Genomic DNA, 10,552 nt, shown 5'->3' with positions numbered 1-10,552 from the left:
TACCCTCGTATTATATGGTAATAGGTGAGTGACCAACACCAAGATATCCCACGAACCGTCTGGAGGGTCTTTTGCATTTCAAAGTGGAACTGTTTGTACAGTTGTTTATGGTGAGAAAACATCCTTATGGGCACTACCTCACTGACTAACACAATAATTATTATTATTTTGTCAGTGAGATTCCAAGAGTATAACTTGTGAAGCTCGTATACTCAGACAGACACATAGGGGCACATTCATCAATGCACGATTGAGTACAAATACAACAAAAGTTGTATTTTTTCTAAGTTTTAGAACTTTGCGTATTTTCTGCTATTTTTTCGTTAATTCGCGCAACTTTTTCGTCGCAGCCTTTCAACCCCCTTGCAGGGCCCACCCATCTGACACCCTCTCCCAAGTGCACCTAAATTAAAGGAGACATATTAGATAAATGGGAAAAACCCTAATTTTGTAGGCAATTATGAATAATATATGGTGCTGGTTTCACTTTGCGCTAAAAATTAATCCTGTCAAAATGGCCCCTTTATTGGAGCTCCCTATAGATCGTATCACTTCTCCGTTCAGTATGAAATGAAGAGTGGGCGTGTCCTAACGGTCCCTGCCAGAAGCACAGTAGGAGGGGGAGAGCCAATCACAGCCCTGCACTCACCCAAACAAAGACAGGCTTCAGTTCCCTATCAGGTCAGCCTAGCTGCTGATTGGTTCCTATCCTACAGTGCAGTGTACTGAGGGCCGCCGGCTCCCCAGCTCATCCAGAGAAATCAGCCAGCAGGAAGTGGAACAGATGGGCGGGGCTAGTGGGGTTTTTGTGGAATTTCTCAAGAAATCTGTCAGAAACACAACTTCTTAAGCACAATCCTTCTATATCTACACGTAGGAGTATAATTCACTGGTACATTCTTACTTTTTATAGGATATGTCTCCTTAAGGCTGATGCCACACGTGGCGTAGAGCAGATATATTCGGCAAGCGGAAAAACGCTTGGCGAAAATTCAGCCCTACGCCTGCTACTTGTGCCTGCACCCGAATGAATGAGATACGCTCGGGTGCAGGCACATGTAGCCGATATACGCATGAAAAACGCGAGACTTCGCATTATCTCACGTTTTCATGCGTATATCGGCTACATGTGCCTGCAACCGAGCGTATCTCATTCATTCGGGTGCAGGCACAAGTAGCAGGCGTAGGGCTGAATTTTCGCCAAGCGTTTTTCCGCTTGCCGAAAATATCAGCCCTAAGCCACGTGGCATCAGCCTTAAATTTACAAACAGCACGTCGGGGGAGGCGGGTGGGAGACCTGCGTCTCGGATAGTGCCCTGGGGGGATTGTGTCTGGGTCAACAGGGCCCACCGGGTTTTTTCCTGGCAGCCCAGTCGAACCCTGGATGTGACTCCAGAGTTTTATGAGCAGGATAAAAGTACTGCATCTGAAGTGTTGTTTATAAGAAATTGCACTGGTTAGAAATTTTTTGTATACTTTAATGTTACAACAGGGAAATATTTTTTCCATGTGTAACTATCTGTCGGTATTGGTAGACTCAGCCACATACTGTAGATCCGTGCAGCAGCAGCATATATTAATATGCCAAATAATCGGTAAATGCAGACACAATATGCAATCGGCCACTTCACTACTTGAAATGAACATCTGATGCTGAAGGAAAGGAAAATCCGTTCGCCAGAGCACTTCAATAGCTGCTGAACTGTCTGAGCATCAAAATATCAACAGCCTTTAGGAAATGTAGAGGATTTCAGTCATTTGTTCCAAGATTTGTAAATGGATCCAGTTAGTCACTAAGCCAAGAGCATGGTGAGGGGGCAGAGGCAAATTCAATTCCTGGCACGCTTCCCGGTCATGATCAAAGGAAGGCATAAGTTGCCCTTTGTCGTCTGGACATTCCAGCAGGGAAAGGGTGGCTGTAGCCTGCCTGCCATTGAAACAGCGGGAGGGGGTGTCGGGTGGGGGCCCCTGTGACGTCACGGGCTTGGCTGAGAGGCTCCAGAGCTGAGCCTGGGAGTGCGACTTGCGGCTGGAGCATCTGCGGCTTTTCTGCACAGCCAAGGGTAAGCGGGTGATTCTGTGAGATTCCAAAGGAAGGGGTGGGATTAGGGCTAACGGGGGAGGACGTAAATAGATGCCATTGGGAATAGGCACGTACATAAACTCTGTTCCCTCAGTGTTCCAATCTCAGCAGTGTCTGCCCAGCCATGGAGCACTTCATTAGCGCAATGGGCAGCACAGATTTGTGTCGCGGGCAACTTGCTGCTGTGACTTTCTGAGCAGACATCGCTGTGTATAAAGTTGTAGGGCAGAGACAGCCGGAGTACATAAGATGAGGTTTGTGGGACCCGTTGTGCTGACCTCTGCAGGATTCATATAAAGCTTGCCCGGGAGTAACGAGTGCAAACTGAGGTTGTTGAACTTCATATGTGATTTCTGGAATGGTCACTTTGTGGCACTAGGCTCTCTGGCTATTTTTTTATTACTTCTTTGTGCAACTGTTTGTGTTGGCCACAGTTGGGAAATCCAGAGTTACAAGAATGTGGGATCAGGACTCTTGCAACAGCTGCCGAGACTCTAAATGGCTGCACTGCAGGGTGTTAGCTGGGGCAATAAGGGGGCATGGCTGCACTGCAGGGTATTAGCTGGGGCAATAAGGGGGCATGGCTGCACCGCAGGGTGTTAGCTGGGGCGATAACAGGGCATGGCTGCACTGCAGGGTGTTAGCTGGGGCAATAAGGGGGCATGGCTGCACTGCAGGGTGTTAGCTGGGGCAGTAACAGGGCATGGCTGCACCGCAGGGTGTTAACTGGGGCAATAACAGGGCATGGCTGCACCGCAGGTTGTTAGCTGGGGCAATAACGGGGCATGGCTGCACCGCAGGGTGTTAGCTGGGGCAATAACGGGGCATGGCTGCACCGCAGGTTGTTAGCTGGGGCAATAACGGGGCATGGCTGCACCGCAGGGTGTTAGCTGGGGCAATAACGGGGCATGGCTGCACTGCAGGGTGTTAGCTGGGGCAATAACGGGGCATGGCTGCACTGCAGGGTGTTAGCTGGGGCAATAAGGGGGCATGGCTGCACTGCAGGGTGTTAGCTGGGGCAATAAGGGGGCATGGCTGCACTGCAGGGTGTTAGCTGGGGCAATAAGGGGGCATGGCTGCACTGCAGGGTGTTAGCTGGGGCAGTAACAGGGCATGGCTGCACCGCAGGGTGTTAACTGGGGCAATAACAGGGCATGGCTGCACCGCAGGTTGTTAGCTGGGGCAATAACGGGGCATGGCTGCACCGCAGGTTGTTAGCTGGGGCAATAACGGGGCATGGCTGCACCGCAGGTTGTTAGCTGGGGCAATAACGGGGCATGGCTGCACCGCAGGGTGTTAGCTGGGGCAATAACGGGGCATGGCTGCACTGCAGGGTGTTAGCTGGGGCAATAACGGGGCATGGCTGCACTGCAGGTTGTTAGCTGGGGCAATAACAGGGCATGGCTGCACTGCAGGTTGTTGGCTGGGGCAATAACAGGGCATGGCTGCTCTGCAGGGTATTAGCTGGGGCAATAACGGGGCATGGCTGCACCGCAGGGTGTTAGCTGGGGCAATAACGGGGCATGGCTGCACCGCAGGGTGTTAGCTGGGGCAATAACGGGGCATGGCTGCACCGCAGGGTGTTAGCTGGGGCAATAACGGGGCATGGCTGCACTGCAGGATGTTAGCTGGGGCAATAACAGGGCATGGCTGCACCGCAGGGTGTTAGCTGGGGCAGTAACAGGGCATGGCTACACTGCAGGGTGTTAGCTGGGGCAATAACAGGGCATGGCTGCACTGCAGGGTATTAGCTGGGGCAATAACGGGGCATGGCTGCACTGCAGGGTATTAGCTGGGGCAATAACAGGGCATGGCTGCACTGCAGGGTATTAGCTGGGGCAATAACGGGGCATGGCTGCACCGCAGGGTGTTAGCTGGGGCAATAACGGGGCATAGCTGCACCGCAGGGTGTTAGCTGGGGCAATGACGGGGCATGGCTGCACTGCAGGTTGTTAGCTGGGGCAATAACGGGGCATGGCTGCACTGCAGGGTGTTAGCTGGGGCAGTAACAGGGCATGGGGATTATAGAAGGCTCATGGAACACTGTTGCTTTGGGCTCAGTTTAGGGGCTTTTGGCCTACATGGAGGAGCGGAATAAACTTTTGGCATCAATTAAAAGGAAGAATTGAGAGTCACAGTTCATTCCTAGTGTCACTGTAATTCCTGGAAGTCTTTCTCTCCTGTATTGTTCTGCTAGCTCTAGTTGAGATGGGAGAGTTTGTGATAATGGAGGCTTGGAGCTTATACTTCTACTTCAACAACACACTGAGGTACCGGCTGAGACACAAGCATTTTCTTTTATACAACATTAATACTTTATTGAAACTGAATTGATGCAGTAGTACAGTTTTAGGCCAGACACACTCTAAGAAGGGAATTCTGCATTTAAACAAGAAAGGAGAATTGTTTTTAGTACATTTACAATATTGGTGAATACATTACTCAACTGGGATCTATTATCCAGAATACTTGGAATCTGGATTTTCCAAATAAGGGATTTTTCTCTCATGCCTTAACTAACATGAAATAAACCCAATGGGATTGTTTTGCCACTAATATGGATTTGTGCAGTTCAGTTGCCATCAAGTGCAAGCTACTGTTTTATTATTACAGAGAAAAGGGGATTCTTTGTTTACTATCGACTGTGTGTTTCATAAAACATGTTACAGAGGAGTTTTACAGTGTGATAGTTTTTCCATTAAAGTAGACATATAGGATAAATAAAAACATCTCTAAACTTGTAGGCAGTAATGAATAATATATGGTGCTGGTTTCACTTTAGGTTAAAAATTTAAAACTATCTGTCCCCTTTATTAAGTTCCCTATAGATCAGGGATCCCCAACCTTTCTTAAGGTCCCCATACACTATAAGATCCGCTCGCTTGGCGATGTGGCCCTGGGGCCAAACGATCGGATTACATTGCGGCCATGGGGCAGTCGGTTCGGGGACCGCATCAACGAGCCGATGCGGTCCCCGATCCGACTGGATTTTCTAACCTGGCCGATCGAGATCTGGCCAATTTCAGGCCAGATATCAGTCGGCCAGGCCGCTCGGTTCTGCCCATACACGGGCTGATTAGCTGCCGAATCGGTCCAAGGGACCAATATCGGCAGCTATAATCGGCCCGTGTATGGGGACCTTTACTCATGAGCCACAGTTAAATGTAAAAAGACTTGGAGAGCAACACAAGCATCATAAAAGTTCATGGAGGTGCCAAATTAGGGCTAAGATTGGCTATTAGGTAGCCTCTGTGCCAGCTGACAGGGGGCTTTAGTTGGTAGTAAATCTTGTTTTTATTCAACCAAAACTTGGCACCAGGTCAGGAATTCAAAAATAACTACTTGGTTTAGGGACACTGAGAGAAACATCTATGGGGTTGATGAGCAACATGTTGCTCACGAGCCACTGGTTGGGGATCACTGCTATAGATCCTCTCAGGTCCCTGTATCGATTGAGGGGTGGTCTTAATGGTCCCTGCCAGAAGCACAGTAGGAGGGGAGCAGCCCTGAAGTCATACAAGCAAGGACAGGCTTCAGATCCCTATCAGGTCAGCCTAGCTGGTGATTGGTTCATATCCCGCAGCGCCGAGTGCCACTGGCCCCTTTGCACAGCTTGGGAAAGGAGGCAGCAAGAAGTGGAACAGGTGGGTGGGGCTAGTGGTTTTTTTTTTTTAGAAATCTTCAACAAATTAGTACGAAACACAACTTTTTAAAGCTCATTCCCTTCTATATTTAGATAAGTACAGTTCATTGGCACAATTTTGTTTTCCCACATCTGATCCAAGCCGTAAATGGTTACTCGAGACTATGACTATTCTGTAAACTATAAAAAGTGATTAGTGATCAGTTGTAATTGGTGCTTCATAATGTAATTTGTGTTACATGATTAACAGAAAGGTGTGTATTATTAAAAACAATAACTTGTTTTGAAAAATATAGTTATGATAATGATCAGAACACCCATATCAAAGCTAACAGGCAGTTATAATTTAAGGTGCCTGGCCACATATCACCAAGACCCGCACTGAAGCACATCCAAAACAGACAACCTAACATAGGCAGGATGGAAAGATAATTGCCAATAGAGGCTTGGTGCCTACAGTAAGAGGGGACATACCATGATGTGCCAAGAATTTGATAATTTTCCAGCAAAATTTATGGAGTACAGTTCCTTCTAGTAACTCCAACATCAATACATTTTCTCATCAACTGAGTCCCCAGCATTGCATTGACTCCAGGCTTCCTGGAGGCAAGGGAAAGTAAATATTACCAGTGGACAGCCCTAGCACTGTGGAGGATATGGAATAATATATGCCCATGTATATTTAAAAAGCCATTAAAAAAGCACTTCAGAGTTCTGCAACTTTTACAAAATGCTGAGGGGGGTGGCACATGGTTTTTATAGGATTAGATAATTTCTTCTAATAGCTATATAAATTACAGCAGGTATAACATTATCCTCAATATATGGTAAGCTAACATTACTGATAATTATGGACATTATATATTTATCTTTCTGAAAACTAATTCAGTTGTACACAGTGATTATATAATGATATGATATGTACAGGTGAATGTTTTTCTGTGATTTATACAGCCAGTGCTGATGGACAAAGCAGAGGGAATATAGTTGCAATATGTATTACTTGTCTATCTCCAGATTTCATAATGGAAAGTGTTTTTGTAATTAAATCTTGTCACTTAAAGGGATCATAACACCTCTAGAGAAATATTCTCTCAGTGCTTGTTCGTTTCTTTTATCAACCCCTTACCTGCTGGCAGGTAAGGTGCTGCCAGATAAGAAACTTGGCTTGTCATGTTATAGATCAAAGAAGAAACTCTAAGGTTCTGGCAGTCAGGTAACTGACAGCCAGTGCACTTGATTTTGTGCTTTATGGCAGATAAGTAGTTACACTGGTTTTCATTATTTATGTTTCATTTTACTGTATAGAGTGTTGTGGTGACTTGGCTTAGCAACTGTCTGAAGGCTGCAGCATGCTGACCCACAGAAAAAAAGTAAGCTTTATTCCCTGGCAGGCATCTAAAAATTTCCCTTGTCCTTTAAAAACTCCCAGAACAAATGCTCCATTTTTTCACTTGAAAGAGTTACTACATCAGCTTAATTAAAAGTTGCATATACTTGTAACTCTTTCTTGGCACACTTGTGAAAGGTACTGGGAACTAGGATTTACAGCGCAGTGTTTCCACCTAGTGGACACTGAGGAACACACCTCCGGGGAATTCCACTAGGAAATAATCACACTCAGTTTTGCAGCAAAGATAAACGTTATATAGCAGTTTAGAAAAGTGGAGTAACTATAAAATACAAATAGTATAAACCCTGTTTTGGGGAACCCATATGGATTAGCCAACTCCCAGCTCACTCTCTCCCAGGACACAGTACCACACTCCACTCCTGGTGGAAATACCCTTGCCCAGTTCAGTCTTTAACAAAGTCCCTTCCCCAAGAGCTCTTTAGTTTCCCCAGGTAGCGCTACCTGCCCCAAAGTAACTCTCCCTTTGGATAGGCAGTTGCTTGCATGTAGGAGGCACTCAAGAAACACATATTCTCACACAAGCAGAACCTCTCTCTTTATAGTCTGGATCTCAATGCAGCAGAGCACACTCAGCTGGTTACTTACTCCGGATCTGGCTCTCTCTGTCTGGCTTTGCAACAGGGCCCTTTATAACCTGCTCATCCCACCCCTGGTTCTGGATCCAAAACCAGGCACTCCCTGGATCCTCCTTTTCTTCCAGAAGTGCACTGGGGCTTCCAGCCACTCAGGTTTTTCTCCAGTCTGTAACTGGGCTAGATAACATCACAGACAGAAAAACAGGGGAAAGAGTCCTCTGATCCCCTACACTCTCCCTTGGACAATGTCCTCGCTTGCCGTATCCCCTGACACTCATAAACAGTACAACTCTCAACAATTTCTACCTCACTGCTGTTACCTGAGAAACTAACAGGGGCATTAACTGGAGACTTGTGCTTGCCTAGACCTAGTCTCTTAGATCTATCGAGGGGATCAAGAATCAAGGATTCCAGTCTACCTTCATACCAACAGGGTTCTCCGCAGAAGACTTCTTTTAACTTAACACCTCGTGTTCTTCACTGGAGTCACCCTCATATATTGAAGGCTCAAAGTAGGACTTCTGTACTGTTGAATCTTTGTAAGTCTTACAATTTAGAGCCTAATGACCCATCACTTAGCACTTGTAACATCTTCCATATAACTTCCCAAGCCACCGGCGTACCTTACACAGTACAGATTGGGTCTCAACCAGCCAGCCTCCCAAGCTATGCCAACTCCTCTTGGAGACAACGCTCTCACAGGATGGATATCACTTTACTTGACTCTGTTCAAATGACGAATCAAACAGTTTATTTTTCAGCAACACACCTTCCGGTGCAGTAACTGGATAACAAGGACATCATCATGGGTAGTTAACTCATTTGGGTCATCAGACATGTCAGAACAATCTTCCATGGCCCTTTACTTTTAGCATCAATAGGGGGAAACTCTCTGGGGTCTATCTCTCTGGGGCTCTGTTTAAGAACATTCAGCAGGACCCTAGCGGAATCTCGCCATGACACAGCCACTCTTGGGCGGTAGAAAATTTGTTCCCCATCTAGGATCTCACATTGGGAACCATGGGCCCCACAACAGCAATCTTTCGGGTGTTAAGTCCCAAAACATTACACCACTGCCGAACACTTTGCAGAGTTTCAAGTGCAGACATACTTTCATCAAACATTTCCAGCTTCGCAATAGACATATCAGCAGTGCCTCCAAAATGTAACCCTTTCTAGACACACTTCTGCAGAAACTGGATTACATTCGCCACTCTGGTTTGTACGTATTTTAGAAGGGCTGAATTCTCTTTATATATGAAAGATACTGGGAACTGGGATTTACCACACAGTACCTCCACCTAGTGGACACAGAGGAGCACACCTCATTCCACCAGGAAATAATCACACAGAGTTTTTCAGCAAAGATAAACTTTATGTAGCAGTTTAGAAAAGTGGAATAACTGTAAAATACAAACAGTATAAACTCTGCATTGTGGATTAGCCAACTCCTGGCTCAGTCTCTCCCAGGACCCAGTCCCACACTCCACTCCTGGTGGAAATTCCCTTGCCCAGTTCAGTCTCTGACAAAGTCCCTTTGCCAAGAGCTCTTTAGTTTCCCCAGATATTGCTACCTGCCCCAAAGTACCTCTCCCTTTGGATAGGCTGTTGCTTCCATGTAGCAGGCACTCAAGAAAGACCTGTCCTCACACAGAGGATACACACTGGATACTCACACTGAGGTAAAGGCATCCACCAGCAACTTAGAAGATCTCTCTCTTTATAGTTTGGAGCTAGATGCAAAGCAGAGCACAATCAGCTGGTTACTCAACCCCTTTATAACAGATACAAAACCAGGGGAAAGACTCCTCTGATCCCCTACACATGAGCAGATTTGGTCATTAGTTCGGTTGATTTCAACCATACTTCTGACCTTATGGTCATGTATGTCAAATCCAGGGGTCAGTTTTAACAGACCATTGTAAGATCCTGTTGGATTGCTGACAGCTCAAAAAAATGGAGCAAGAAAATATTTGACATAATTCATTTTGCATTGGTTACTAAAGAAGAGATAAGCAAACTTGAGTGAATAAGGTTTTATGTATGAAATCCAATTTTTTTGTGCTTCCGAATCAAAGTTAAATTTGTTTCTAATGCACTGACAGGCATTATTAAGGCTGATTTCATTATCATAATTACAGGTTTAACCCTTTCTAGACAAAGGACTTTGCTCTTGCTGCATGTGTGTTTTCGGTAAATATATATTATTGCTTAGGCAAAAATGCATTTTGAAACTGTAGATTCTTGCTTGCTGGTTATTTTATATCAGTACTAGATTTTACAATCCTTGCCTCTTAAAGGGGATGATAGAATCCCTAAAAACAACTTTTCACTATATATGCTTTATTTGTTTTCATACAATCAGTTTTCCTCTGCTGTCACAAGCAGCCTCAGTCAACCTCTTGCTTTGTTTCTGCTGTAATCCGACATAGGGTTGGTTATATATAAAATAAAGCATGTATATTGGAACGTTGCTTGTTTTTAGGGAATTTATCAGAATCCCTTAATGTAATGGGATTATTTTAAAGTCATTAAAAGTTTTTAAAAAGTTAAGGGCTATGGCAAATAGGGACTGACCCTTTTTAACACTTTCAAACTAAAATGGTGGGCTAATCATAGCACTGAGAAATGTCTAAATAGGAACTAAAGAACTAGCTTTGTGGTTTCATATTATTTGAATGTATAGGATTTTCTACATTCCAGTTTTGCTTTGCACGACTGCCAACAGAAATCTCAAGCCTCGCTTTTTAGGCTAAAAGTATGGCTCCATAAAATAATGGGAATAATTTGGTTCTTTTCTTTGGTGTATACAACAGAGGAGTCAGAGTTTTGACACC

The 10,552-nt window shown here is 45.3% G+C and overlaps 1 protein-coding gene across 2 annotated transcripts in view; it reads left to right on the top strand.

Moving 5' to 3' along the window:
- The first annotated feature begins 1,960 nt into the window (after window positions 1–1,960).
- Window positions 1,961–10,552, top strand: part of gulp1 (GULP PTB domain containing engulfment adaptor 1) — a 132,398-nt gene continuing 123,806 nt past the window's right edge. For both annotated transcript variants that reach the window (XM_018097629.2, XM_031893544.1), the window contains exon 1: window positions 1,961–2,063. The gene's annotated coding sequence lies outside the window, so the exon portion shown is untranslated. The remainder of the gene's footprint in view (window positions 2,064–10,552) is intronic.

This window comes from Xenopus tropicalis, chromosome 9 (genome assembly GCF_000004195.4).
Source record: "Xenopus tropicalis strain Nigerian chromosome 9, UCB_Xtro_10.0, whole genome shotgun sequence".
NCBI lineage: Eukaryota > Metazoa > Chordata > Amphibia > Anura > Pipidae > Xenopus > Xenopus tropicalis.
The sequence above is the reverse complement of the archived record's forward strand: the minus strand, read 5'-3'. Positions and strand labels throughout refer to the sequence as shown.